The sequence below is a fragment of the Lipotes vexillifer genome, unplaced genomic scaffold, assembly GCF_000442215.2.
Source record: "Lipotes vexillifer unplaced genomic scaffold, Lipotes_vexillifer_v1.1 scaffold727, whole genome shotgun sequence".
NCBI lineage: Eukaryota > Metazoa > Chordata > Mammalia > Artiodactyla > Lipotidae > Lipotes > Lipotes vexillifer.
This window is the reverse complement of record NW_006771347.1, coordinates 458425-471122: the sequence shown is the minus strand read 5'-3', so window position 1 is coordinate 471122 and position 12698 is coordinate 458425. Positions and strand designations below refer to the sequence as shown.

General features: G+C 43.3%; 2 protein-coding genes across 2 annotated transcripts in view; one reads left to right on the top strand and one right to left on the bottom strand.

Annotated features, from left to right (window-relative positions):
• Positions 1–3963, bottom strand: part of GPR87 (G protein-coupled receptor 87) — a 25154-nt gene extending 21191 nt beyond the window's left edge. Inside the window, exon 1 of the mRNA XM_007446637.1 lies at positions 3700–3963. The gene's annotated coding sequence lies outside the window, so the exon portion shown is untranslated. The remainder of the gene's footprint in view (positions 1–3699) is intronic.
• The window catches only part of MED12L (mediator complex subunit 12L), a 335022-nt gene that overhangs the window by 219326 nt on the left and 102998 nt on the right, over positions 1–12698 (top strand). The gene's annotated exons all lie outside the window — the stretch shown is intronic.

The window sequence follows — 12698 nt, the reverse complement described above, 5'->3', positions numbered from 1 at the left end:
GGCCTCTCACTGTTGTGGCCTCTCCCGTTGAGGAGCACAGGCTCTGGACACGCAGGCCCAGCGGCCATGGCTCACGGGCCCAGCCGCTCCGCGGCATGTGGGATCTTCCCGGACCGGGGCACGAACCCGTGTCCCCTGCATCAGCAGGCGGACTCTCAACCACTGCGCCACCAGGGAAGCCCTAAGATAAATTTTAATTGATCAAAAAGACATTGAAATCAAATTGCAGATCTGCCGCTTACTTAGGCAGGTCATCTAACCCCACTATGCTTCAGTTTCCTCTTCTGTAAAACATTCATATAGGATTGATTTGGGGATTGAATGAGGTATTACCACAGTATTATGTCATTCAAGCCTTATAGATCTTTTATTGGAGCTTGGCATCTTGGAAAAGCTCACTGTATAGATGCTTCCTGAGTGGTAGTAAGAATAGTACGCCCATTTTTCAAATGAAGAAACTGAGGCTTGCAGAGGCTCCTTCAGCAGACATGTGCCGCTGGAGCTCACCCAGGCTAGCACACCTGGTGAGGGCACAACCTGGATTTGAACAGAGGTCGGTCCAAGTGCTGGGCTCTTAGCTACTCTTTTGCTCCTATTTCTGCGCAGCCTGGGGCGGGGGGTTCATGTGTTGATTATAATCTGATGTCTCTCCTTTGGGCAGACTAGGTAATCAAGTAGCTCCAACTTGATTGTAGGGCATCATGTGCCCAAGACAGCCACTTATCTACTTCAGTCAAGTAGTACAGAAAATAAATCACAAATTGGTACAATTTTACCTGTTAAGTTACTGACCAAAAAAAAAAAAGAGGTCCCAAATAGCAAATACTGAGTTTGCTTAGAACGCTAAAAAGTAGTGACTGAGAGCATGGTTGACTGCAGGCAGACGTGGTTCAAGGTCAGAGCTCTGCTGCTTACTTGCATACCACTTAAGCCTCAATTTGCTCACCTGTAACACGGAGGTAACAGTATGTGTCTTCAGGTTGTGTGAGGTTTTCTAAAAAAAATAATCTATGTTAAAATGTGACGTAGTCTTGGACATATATTAAGGTGTCAGTGCATGTTAGTGATTGTTGTTTCAATAATAAGGTTTAGAAGGACAGGTTGTGTCGCACGAGTTCTATCTAATACATTAGAAAAAGTCATTTAAGGAGTTACCTTCTTCCCAAATGTTGGAAATTATTATTAGAAATTGCCTTACAAGAGAAATTATGGAATCACTGATACGTACGACTTAATGTGATGGCTTATACCAAGTGAAACTTTATCAGAGCTCTCCTTCAGATGCATTTTTCACATTTGGATAACAAGCAAGTCAATGAAAGTTAAGACGTGCTAATTACGCACAAGAGGAAGAATAAGCGTCTGTTCTGCCCACGTATGAGGAGGTTAGAAAGTTTGGAAATTGTTGCCAGGTTGGATAGGGGCTTGGCTTTAATCAGTGGCCTGAAGCAGAAGGTTTGCCTCTCGTTTCTTGTTCACTGTGATGTTTTCCACGTGGTTCATCTCATCTGGTTTTAAACCACAGAGTCTGGGTTGCCTCTGCTCTCTCCTGTCTACTTCAGATAGTCAACAGCTCTAGGAACTGCAGTTGGCCCTTCCGCTTGTACTGATGCAGAACTTCCCACCCGAGGAAGCAGGAGCAGACTGTCTTCATCTCTGCCTTGCAGAGGAAGAATCTGGGGCCTCTAAAGAGGTGGAGATTTGATTAACATCACATAGCTGGCTGGGACAGAAAAGGGGAGGACCAGTCTTCTTCCTCATCACTGACTCTACAGTGTCCCCTCCAGCATCTGCATGTGGTTCAAGCCTTGGGTTCTTGTTAACCAACCCTAGTGCCTCAGCACATCACCTGGATCGTGGGAATCTAGCCATACAAGGGGCCTCGAACAACCATCCGATCTAATCCCCTCATTTTACTGTGAGAGGCGTCAGTGAGCTCCTGAGGAAGTAAGAGGCTCAAGTCGGACGTAACTTTTGACATTGTCAACGCCAAAACCCCGGCTGGCCTTTCTGCTCCAAACCAAAGTCCTGTCCCATCCTGTGCACACAGCAGCCCCCTAGAGACTGTGGGATGCTCCCAGGTGATTTCGCCTAAATTTCACCTCCCTTCTATCCTGACTTCACCGTCATTCCTTTTATTGGGCTCTGAGGGCGTTTCATGGGTTTTCCTAGCTTTTCCTCAGCTTACAGGAGTACAGAGAACAAATGGTCGTTCCTGTCTCTTCTGTCTTAAGTTCCTGTGGCATTTTTTCAGAGGACAGGGCTACGGGTGACATTTTTTGTTCTTAAAGGAAGTGAAACCCTGAGATATCAAGGAAGGAAGGAAAGTAGACGGACTCTGAAGGGGGGCACAGATACCGCTAACCTAAATAAAAACATCCATTCTAATTTAGTTTTCCATCTCCCACCCATATCCCGGAGCGTAATAAGCCCTCTCAACATTCTGTCTCTAGCCAGGAAATTTTTGCCTGGGTCTCTTCATGAAATAGTTAGGATTTTCTGACTAATCACTTTTTCTTTTCTAGGCTACTTCCTTAAGTATATGGTACTCAGCAATCTAACTGCTCCCCCAGCCCCTTCTTCTTAACCCACATATACCTGGAACACTTTTTGGATAGGTGTGGGAAACAGTAGTCTTAGGATAGGATTTTGCTGAAGGACTAAAATAACACGTCCCCTTGGTCCCTAGCTTCAAGGAGGAAAAGACTGTTAACCTTGAACTGGCAGAAATAACAATACAGTATAAATAAGATAATAGTATAAAATAAAAAGTGTCTGGCTCCGTTTGGCAATATGGAACCAAAGTTTTTGTTGTTCATTTTGCTAGTAAATCGGAGTCTCTAATCAGAATTATGAAAGAAAGTCTTTGTTAAAAAATGGTAATATACCTAACTTGAAAGCAGATTCATTTTGAGAATACGATAGAAAATTCCGTAGCAGATAAATCTTAACTTAGTAAATCGAAAAGTCACCCTACCTTAGGCTCACCTATCTTTCAAAATCCTTATTATAACTTAGAATAGTTCAGATCTCCTTTCTGGCTTCTTGATTCCCTCAACGAAGTAAAAGCTTCCCCACGATTTTGAACGTGGACCAGACCTAAGCTGTTCCTAAGCCGTTTGTCACTAGTTAGGCAGTTTTCTCAGTGACTTTGCTGACATGTTTTAACATGATCTCTTAAGGAATCAGAAAGAGGATTGCCCTGTTCTTTGTGTTACAACGAAACGATTGAGATTCTTTTATCAAAATGAGGCAGTTAGGAGAGAAAATCATCTTTTTTTCTCTTGATCTCTTTTTAAAAGAAAAGTGAATGAAACAAATTTCAGTTTGGGGTCTTGGGAAACAATTATAAGGGACTTTGGATTTTACTCAACTAATAAAGCAAATGTGATTTAAAAATCCACTTAGTAGAAGTGATTTCCAAAATATCGTTTCCACGTTTGAAGGCACAGTGCACAGTTTGCATCACCTGCCTGCCTGAGCTGGAAACCGTGAAGTTCCATGAAGCACGATGACTCTCATTTCAGAAAGTGGTTCCTCCCAAAGAGAGCTTGTGGATCTCATCCACTTAGCATTCTAACCCCCACTTTTTCTTCAGACCTCAGATTTAAGTAGAGGTATAATTATACTCTTAATCAGTGCTGCGTCCTACCAACCATGGCTTTTAAGAAAATGTTTTAAAAAAACAACTTCATTTACCTTTCATTGCGGTAGCTGGCTCTCCATTCACCTGATACGGGTGTCTTCAAGTCGAAACAGGCTTCTCAACTCTAATTAAGAATGAACCTCGAACCTAAGGTTGGCAGGGAAGTTGTTTTTTTTTGTCAAAGCGTAAAAAATAAGCTTTTTTTCCCCTGCCAGAGAAGGTAGGTGCTCCCCTACCCACCTTGAGATTGTTGTTTGGGGCACCCTTTCAAACTCTCCTGCTCGGAAACAACTGGAGCAACTTGCTCTCTTGCTAATAGAAATGACTCACACCTGAGAGTAGGTGAGATTTGTAGACTGGGGAAGAACATTTCCTGAACCTGCAGGAATCAGATGGTGATTCACCAGAAGGGAACACAGAGGGCTGGAACCCACAGTGCCAGAGGGCTGTTTAAGGAGGAGGAAGGCATCAAGCCTCACGTTGGGCCCTGTTAAATCAGACCCAGTGTTTAGGGTCTTTTGAGGGGTGGGAGGGGAACTCCCTATTACTAATCAGAAAATATGCATTTACAAACGTTCCTGCTAATTAAACTTTGGATTAAAAGGAACCAGAATATCTTTTATAAAAGACAGCTCTTTCATGGTATTATTCAATATATTAAAGACTTAAATTAAGATGTGTTTATACTAGTGATCGATAACTTGGGAAACCTGTTGTCTTATTCAAGCATCTGCTGAATTCCATATAACCTGCTTTCACCTACACGAAAATATTTTAAATAACGTTATTTAGGGGGCGAGTTTACCTAATCTCTTGAATTCCACAAGACAACCTTTATTCTTTTAAAAAAATCTTCCCACAATGATAAATTTATACAATCGAATCACTTTTTCCTGTTTGTAATTAATTGATTTTAGAACTTCCCAAAAATTTCCCAGAGACTCCAAGATTTTCTTGAATGCAACATTCAAACAAGTAAAAGAAATGAAGGAAATGTCACCAAATGAAATCAAAACTTGTTACTATCATGGTTGAAGAGAAAGATAAATGAAAATAATTAAGGTGGAACATTTTTTGAAGTTAGTAAATAAATAATAGGTATTACTTAGTGTTTACTTATGCCTTAAGGAAATAATGTATATGTACTAGTTGGGTTTTTTCCCCCGTGTTTATGCAGAAAAACAAATGTACTTAATTTAAATACCAGTAGTTGAATATCAAAAGTTTGTTTCTTCTGTTGCCTTTTCCTAAACAAACAAAAACGGACAACTAAAATTGAATGGTTTTCCATTCCATTCTATTTAGGGTGGATTAAGTATGTTGTGGATGAGTAGCTAGCTAGCCCTAGGGAAAGTCTCTGAAGAAAAATTAGCCAACTTAATAGTGGCTCAGTTGTATAAGAAATTGCCGTATTTACTAAACCATCCTTTGTTTAGGTTGGACTCTGCTTTGTGCCATTTGGTACTGCTTCTCCAGGGATTTCACTTTGAACATTTAAAGCCAGTTCCCTGCATCTTGGGGGGGTGGGGGTGGGGAAGTTATGCCATGCAGGCCTGAGTTTGAGAGACTTGTTTTTTTGGGGGTTGCTCTTCTTGCCATTTGTCACTATGATCCATAAACAGTAAATGATGTACTGCTCAAAATGGGAACTCTAACTGCCAGAATAACCAACTGCCAGTCTTAAGAGCATCAATTCAAAGGAGCACATCCCGTTTAGCCTCCTTAAAAGTATGTTGGGCAAAGACCTTCTCTGCAAGTTCTGAGGATTATCACCCCACAGTTCCAGTGGTGGGCATGAATTCATGTGGAGGAGCTTGTGTGGACAAATATTTCACAAGCTCCTGTTGAGGGAATAAAGGCAGTTCTGTTATCTACCTTAAATGTTAATACATTTGTTACCCTGGGTTAATAACTTCATCCTATTACTGCCAACTAACTTAATACGGTTTTTTTTTGTTTGTTTGTTTTTTCATGTTAAAGAAAATACCTTTCCTTTGTTACATCGCTGCTGATAATATTTTTCATATACTATTCTGTCTTGAATTTGAAGGGAAATGTTTTGATAATTCAGGGTTATACACCTTGACTTTGTATGTGTTGGTTTTGCATTAAGTTTCCACAAGGAGGAGGGAAGGAGCTGGTGTCAGTGCAATAGGTGGCCCTCCTTTTCTCCTCCTGAGGGTGGGCTGGGCTGGGCATGGACTAGCCTTTTCCTGGCCTTAGTCACAGTGGGATTGTGCATTTAAAAGCCTCTTTGGCTGGCGATGCAAAGTCTTGTAGTGAGAAAGTTAGCATGAGGCACCCTTTATGCATTTGTCTTGAAGCACGTTAACGCCGATCTCAAGTTGGGACTTGTTAAAGCTGGTCTTACATAACATTCAGAAAGGGAAGTAACGCAGGTTTAGTCAGAGAAGAGTGTGTAATGCTTTGATGAAAAGAGCAGCTAAGAACCAGTCCATAACTTTATTATTGTTCAAATCACCAAAAGCTTAACCTGCATAATTTTTTTTCTGCCGATTTTTATAGCAAGTCTCACATTTCATAAAAGCCACAGGAGACTTTAGAACAATAATTATCTTGCTGCTTCAATGGAAGATCCTATTAAATGCAAGGAAGCTATTTGAATAATATTGTTTAGCTATTCCAAACCCCACACTTATTTTGAATATAGGACGATGTCCTAGGATATGTGTTTGTGTTTCTCTACCACCACAATGTTTAAAAAATTTTTTTTCTGTTTCATTTTTTATTACAGGTGATTTTTTTTTCCCTTCTATGATCATGTTACTTTTAAAGGTGTTAAACCTACAGACAAGTTGAAATTATAGTTCAAGCAGATTTCATCTAAATTTTCCCATTGACATTTTTCACGCCCTCCCCCTCCCCTCCCCCTCAGCACACAGATTTGTGGGGAGACCTGTTTGAAGTTGCAGTCATTGTGACAGATGTCCCACCCCTAACTACTTTAGCATGTATTTCCTAAGAACAAGGATATTCTCCTACCTGGAAATTCCCTGGTGGTCCAGCGGTTAGGACTCCGTGTTTTCGCTGCCCAGGGCGTGGATTCAGTACCTGGTAGGGGAAGTAAGATCCTGCAAGCCACACAGCACAGCCCCAAAAAAAACCAACAAAAAAAGGGATTTTCTCCTACTACCTACTCACAATATTCAGTCTGAATTTTGTTCTTTCCCTGTAACATTCTTTACAATTTTTTGAGGCAGAACTAATCAGTGGTCACACATTGTGTTTTTCTAGTTTCCTCTTTTATTCTTTAGAGTAATCTTTCTGCTTTATTATTATTTTTTTTTAAATCTCCTTGGCTTTTGAAAATTGGTTTGCTCTGTATTCACTAGGTCCATCCTGTGGGTCACTTAGTAAGGAGATGCTTTCAAATGTTTCTGAGGCAGTTTGAATATATTAACCTGAAGTCTACCTTGGGGTTTGGAACTTTGAAATCAAATGGGGATATCTATACTCTTGTTTTGGACAGAGACCTGGTTCGTGGATCCAAACTCACTTTTTCTCTGGGATACTGGGCAAACTCATCCAACTTTTCCCGGCTTCAGTTTTCTGTAAAACTAAGGTTCTGGTTTAATCACAGAATTTTAGATGAGAATTTCTATAATCTTTCAAAATATATTCTTAAAGAGACAGAAGCACTCAAGGAGAGAAGGTTTCTAATGTTTCATCCCTTTAAAGGAATGAAAATAGGTAATGGTGTTGATACGTCTTCCTAAATCCCAGAACAAACATTTTTAACCCTATTCCTACCTCCCCCCTTTTTAGTGTGAGGCACTGGCAAATGCATTGCTAAGGCTTACCTTGGTCTTCTAGTCATTTCTGCCTTGCATATGACCGCCTGCTCTCTCCTCCCTTTATTTGGCTTCGCTGCATTGGCCTGGACCTGGGCACAGTGTTGCTTCCCCCAACGCTGCTAGGCAGAGAATTGGTACTGCAGTCTGATTTTCTCTGTCTCTATAATCTCTGATGTATCCATTTTTTCTGAAAGGAAAACGCACACACGAAGGACCTCTTAGTCTTTCACAGTACATGAACTCATCATTACAAGACAAAGATGAGCCGGGATCTAATTGAAACATAGCTCAAATGATCTGTCTGGGATGCCCATGTCTTTTGCATGTAGCCAGAACGTACAACAAGGGCTGCAGTAAAATCCTCTCCAGATCTTCCTGTCCCATCTCTCTGTATACAACAATCGCTCTAACTGTGGCTCACCATCCTGTTGCTGAGAATTTGTGCTGAGTATAATTATTACAAACCCTTTAATGTTTCCTCACTGAGATTGGTATCTTTAGGTCCCTGTGCTGGGATTACTGTGTTTAATCTGTCATTTGAAATGATTTGTATCTATTAGGTCTGCTTTCAATAAAGCAGTTACCTTTTTCTGGTATGAGAACTTCATGTGTAATGGTCAGTTAAAGGGGAGGGATGGTTTGGCGATTGACTCCGGAGATGCGCCTGCACCTGACCTCTGCCCTCGTACTGATACCCTTTTCTATACCCGGCCAGTTCCTCACTTTGGAAATCTTCTTGTGAGGGGCGGTGTCAGCCTTGATAAGAGCTCAGTAACTGGTGTCATGTAGTTTCCAGTGTGGATTTCAGCCTCTCCACTTAGGAGCTTTCTTACTTTGGGTAAGTCATTATTATATCTGAGCTTCAATTTCTTCTTCTGAAAAATGGCTACCTTGTAAGATTGTAAAGTTTAAATGAGATAATACACTATAGGATAATTCCTACAGTGTTTGAAACTTGGTTGGTACTTAAGTGAACAGTAGCTTTTTTTTTTTTTTTTTTTTTTTGGTCAGAGGGCAGAGGGAGAGTAAGTAAATGAATACAAATGGGGGTGTTTTTATGAATATAAAGTTGGAACGATTAAAAATTAAAAAACATTCCGCAACTAGAAAGTCAAGGTTAAGTTCATAATATTTTGATTGCCCTAAGGTAACCCAGGTAACGTGGATGTCTGACACATCTGACACATGGGTGTTGGCACACCCATTTTCTTTTCTTTTCTTTTTTTTTTTTTTTTTTTTTTTTTTACGTGGGCCTCTCACTGTTGTGGCCTCTCCCGCTGCGGAGCACAGGCTCCGGACGCGCAGGCTCAGCGGCCATGGCTCACGGGCCCAGCCGCTCTGCGGCATGTGGGATCTTCCTGGACCGGGGCACGAACCCGTGTCCCCTGCATCGGCAGGCGGACTCTCAACCACTGCGCCACCAGGGAAGCCCATGGCACACCCATTTTCTGACTGAAGCTGGTTCTCTTGGTCGTGTGGTTACACTCACCATGTGATTTGCGCCTCTGCTCTGTGGGCCATTTCACATGGAGCATCTTCACACTGTACTGCATAGGAAGCATGGCAAGGAGCTACTACTCCACCTGTTCTTAGAAACCCTTGGAAAAGGCCGAGCTAACATAACAGCTGTTCTTATTTCCTCCTTGGAACTTTTGTGAACTGACTGGTCCCTCATGGCAAGAGTAGCTTGTCATCCCGCCCTTCCTATTGCAGACTGGGGCTGTACGCCACCTCCTTCTTAGAGTGACCACTGACCTCACAGCTGTAGGTTCGTCACATTTGACCTTCCCAAAGTGTGGGATTCTGCTGACTCTCATTTCCTCCTCGAACCTCTCTTGTTCCTCAGTTTCCCAAGGAACGTCTTGGTGCTCCTTGTCGGCGATCCCCCCACCCCCACCCCAATCCCAGGCATCGCTCCTCTCTTTCTATCTCGTCTGTCCACGAGACTGGTGCAGCATGGCTTCTGAGGTGCTTAGCTCATTCCTTGTTCTCTCCCTTTCTTAGAAAAGATGATTCCCTCGGCTTCTGATCTAGCCCTGTCTTAGGAGCCCTGGATCCATATTTTGCCCCTGCTGGCTAGACTCCTTGACCCAGCTCTCTCACTAGTACCTCGTATTCAACACACCCGTCATGCTCAAGCACATCAGCCAAGCTAATGTTCTTCAAAGCAATGAATCTCCACTGGGAGGGCATGTGCTGGGGATTATGGACCCCATTGAGAATACATTTTGCATATCAATCACATACGTTTTACATGTAAACCCGTACTCTCCAGTGATCTTGGGACTCGAGACCTTTGTCTCTTTTCGAAAATGTCTCTGAGCTCCTTGGCTCTCGCCTGCATAGATGGAAGACTTCTTTAACTGCTCTCTTGGCCTCAGTGGCTCCATTAATTCAGAATTGCCTATGGCTGGCAAGTTGATTTTGCTAAAGCACGGCATAGAGAACAGTAGTCTTCACTTCAGCCACCTTCAGTGGCTCACGGAGAACTCCGAACACCCCAGCAACCCTGAAGGGCTGTGCAGTGAGGTCCCATCTCCCTTCCCAGGCTCGTCTTCCCCACGCACGTGCTGCAGCCTCAGGCCCTCCGTGGCCCCTCTCGCTCGGCCATAGCACAGCGCCCACCCTCACCTGAGCCTTCCTCCAAACTGCTCAGAGCACCGCAGGGTTCCCTTTCGAAGCCTCTGTTTTTCCCCCGGGATCCAGTTCACACTTCCATCTCCTGTGAGCCCTTGCTCAGTTTCTCCATTTGGCATTAGCTGCCTTTTCCTCCGAGCTTCTTTGGTGAGCTAATTATGTCTCTTATTCCACGAACCACGTTTGGATTCAATATGGTCTGCGTGCGGCTTTCAGGGAGGCCAAGGGCCCTGCACGAAGCACACGATGAAGGAATGATGGGCTAAATGAGCAAGTCAGCGCACTCTTTGGGCTGTTACTCCTCTTAAGAACCAGAGGGGCCCCCAGAGGGTTCAAAAGGTCCAGGGATGGTCTGTTCATACCCCTGAGCTGTTGAAATTTTTTCTGTGTTGAGACCTCTCCCTCCCTTTTCAGGAGCCCCCTCCTTCACCATTCTCACAGCCGGGGCTTGAGGTCACCCCTTGAGGAATCAGGTTCGTCCCGACTGTCAGAGAGGCAGTGCAGCAGAGCCATTGAGGTGTGGTCTTGCGGCCACCTTCCTGGGTGTCTGTCCCAGCTCTGCCTCTGCTGGTGGGGTCGTGGGCACCAGGGTCAAGGTATCTGTTCACTTGGTGCCTCAGTTTTCTTTTTTATCTCCCCAACAGGGAGCCCTGTAGTATCTGTCTCCTGGGGTAATAGTGAGAAATAGAAAGGTGATAACCCTTGTAAGGTGCATACATAGCATGGTGCGTGGCACATAGCGAGCATTCAGTAAAGGAGTGTAAGGTCCTGGGAGGTGCTTGTCAGCTTCTAGGTCAAGGATAATTAGCTGGCAGCATGTGGACCACTATGGTCCACACGTGAAGGTACTGTTTTGTGGGGTTCAGGGAGTGTGAGGGGTGACTACAGAAGCTTTGAAAGTAACAGGAAATATGGCGGAGTGGACTGGATTTATGATTTCTCTTGAAAACATTAGAAGATCTGTGATTGTCAATACAGTGGTTAAGAATATGAGCTCAGAGGGGCTTCCCTGGTGGCGCAGTGGTTGAGAGTCCGCCTGCCGATGCAGGGGACGTGGGTTCGTGCCCCGGTCCGGGAAGAACCCACATGCCGCAGAGCGGCTGGGCCCGTGAGCCATGGCCGCTGAGCCTGCGCGTCCGGAGCCTGTGCTCCTCAACGGGAGAGGCCACAACAGTGAGAGGCCCACGTACAGCAAAAAAAAGAATATGAGCTCAGAAGCCAGAGTCTGAATTAAGAGTCCTAGCCTCGCTACTTAAAAGTCGTGTGACCCCGTGCCAGTTGCTTAACTTCTCTGTTTCTCAACTTCTTTATCTCTAAAATGGAAATAACAATAGCACTTGATAGGCTTCCTGGGATTATTAAATGAGACAGTATATTTAAAGCTCTTGGCATGCTTGCCTGGTACATAGTAAATAGTAAGTAATGTGTGCTGTTTATGTTGTTGCCGGTGCTGGTTTTACTACTGCTGTGGCTACCAACTAGCAACCCTGGGCCCCAATTCCCTCCCATGCCAACAGCTGGCACTGAGTAGTAGATGCTCCCCTAAGTGGGATGTGAACTTTCCAGGTAGCTGTAGTTCATGCCACTGCCAGTCACCTTATATCTGTCCTGCTCTCTTTGTAACAATGTTGTTGGTCTCCTGTTGACAGATCTCACCCTTGGGCATTCATGTCCAGGAGTGCAGTGCTGTGCTGTGAATCAGTCCTTACGGACGTATGAACCTCAAGGAACTTTTAGCACAGTGGTTCTTAACATGTGGCCCAAATCGATAGCATCCTTATCTCCTGGAAACTTATTCTCAGGCTTCACCCCAGACCTACTGAATCAGAAACTCTGGAGGTGGGCCTTGCAATCTGTGTTTTAAGAATCCTTCCAGCTGGCTCTGGTACCTGCTAAAGTTTGAAAACTACTGATTTAACACATGTGTCCTGTATTCATATTACCTACATTTGGTTTCCCTGTAAAATTTAAAATGTGGAGTTGTGTTTCCAGGCGCTTCAGTTGATTTGTAAGGGCTGCTGTCTTTTCAGTGTGTACTCCCTTAGCTATTAAACACAGCTGGGTGAGGGTTCCTCTGCTGTGGTGCTTTTGTTCTGTTAAGATCTAATCTATGTGAGCTTTGATCTATTAACTTACTGCAAGAGTACAGTTTACCTGGGGTGATGGTCAGGCATTTTTAGAAAGAAGACTTTAGAAAGTTATGGAACGAGCTGCTTTCAAATGCATATGGAATATATGAAATGATGAGATTAATAAGACTGAATAATTATTTTATATTCTGATGTCATGATCACTTTATCAGCCATCTAACTTCTTTGAGTTGGGAATTCACACTGCTTCTCTGCCTCTTCCTCCCCAGCCCCCGCCTTTTTTTTTTATTATTTTATTTTTTTAACTTTTTATTTTATATTTGAGTATAGTTGATTAACAGTGTTGTGATAGTTTCAGGTATACAGCAAAGTGATTCAGTTATACATATACATGTATCGATCCTTTTTCAAATTCTTTTCTCATTTAGCTTGTTACATAATATTGAGCAGAGTTCCCCATTTTAAACATAGCAGTGTGTACATGTCAATCCCAAACTCCCAGTCTATCCC